The sequence below is a fragment of the Perkinsus marinus genome (genome assembly GCF_000006405.1).
Source record: "Perkinsus marinus ATCC 50983 genomic scaffold scf_1104296969848, whole genome shotgun sequence".
NCBI classification, from domain to species: Eukaryota; Perkinsozoa; order Perkinsida; family Perkinsidae; genus Perkinsus; species Perkinsus marinus.
This window is the reverse complement of record NW_003202643.1, coordinates 1-918: the sequence shown is the minus strand read 5'-3', so window position 1 is coordinate 918 and position 918 is coordinate 1. Positions and strand designations below refer to the sequence as shown.

At 48.8% G+C, this 918-nt stretch overlaps 2 non-coding genes across 2 annotated transcripts; both read left to right on the top strand.

Moving 5' to 3' along the window:
- The first annotated feature begins 334 nt into the window (after positions 1–334).
- On the top strand, positions 335–407 carry Pmar_PMAR012269. The gene has a single exon. It is a non-coding gene; the product is annotated as a tRNA-Arg (tRNA).
- Positions 408–707: 300 nt separating this feature from the next.
- Pmar_PMAR012268 lies at positions 708–780 on the top strand. Its single transcript has one exon. It is a non-coding gene; the product is annotated as a tRNA-Arg (tRNA).
- Positions 781–918: the final 138 nt, after the last annotated feature.

Sequence of the window (918 nt, the reverse complement as noted above, 5' to 3'; positions counted from 1 at the left end):
CTCTACGCCGGGAAGCGCTCATATACGGATGACACTGGCCGTACAGATGTCGATGTTGATTGTATACCCTTGTGACTCGTCGGGATACATGCTGAGGCTAAGGGTACAAGAAGATTGTTGGTCTGCCAACGAACGATCTCCAATGAATTGACCCCTTTAAGAACACTATGTAATGGAGGCCCCTCTATGAGGAGCAAGAGTTTTGTGATCTATAATGGAGGCCCCTATATGAGAAGCAAGAGTTTTGCGATCTATTCAGCGTGTCGGATGGGACACCATGTGTGCCATGAAGTTAATGGGGGGCAGAGATGGTGGGACAAATCTCAAATTTACTGGTCTCGTGGCCTAATGGATAAGGCGTTGGTCTTCGGAACCGAAGGTTGGGGGTTTGAGTCCCATCGAGATCGTCTCCACGCCGGGAAGCGCCCATATACGGATGCCACAGGCCTTACAGATGTCGATGTTCATTGTATACCCTTGTTACTCGTCGGGATACATGCTGAGGCTAAGGGTACAAGAAGATTGTTGGTCTGCCAACGAACGATCTCCAATGAATTGACCTCATTGAAAACACTATGTAATGGAGGCCCCTCTATGAGGAGCAAGAGTTTTGTGATCTATTCAGCGTCTCGAATGCGAAATCATGTGTGCCGTTAAGTCAGTGTTGCGCGTAGTGACGAGATAGTGGGGTAAATCTCAAATTTAGTGGTCTCGTGGCCTAATGGATAAGGCGTTGGTCTTCGGAACCAAAGACTATGGGTTCGAGTCCCATCGAGATCATCTCTACGCCGGGAAGCGCCCATATACGGATGCCACTGGCCGTACAGATGTCGATGTTGATTGTATACCCTTGTGACTCGTCGGGATACATGCTGAGGCTAAGGGTACAAGAAGATTGTTGGTCTGCCAACGAACGAT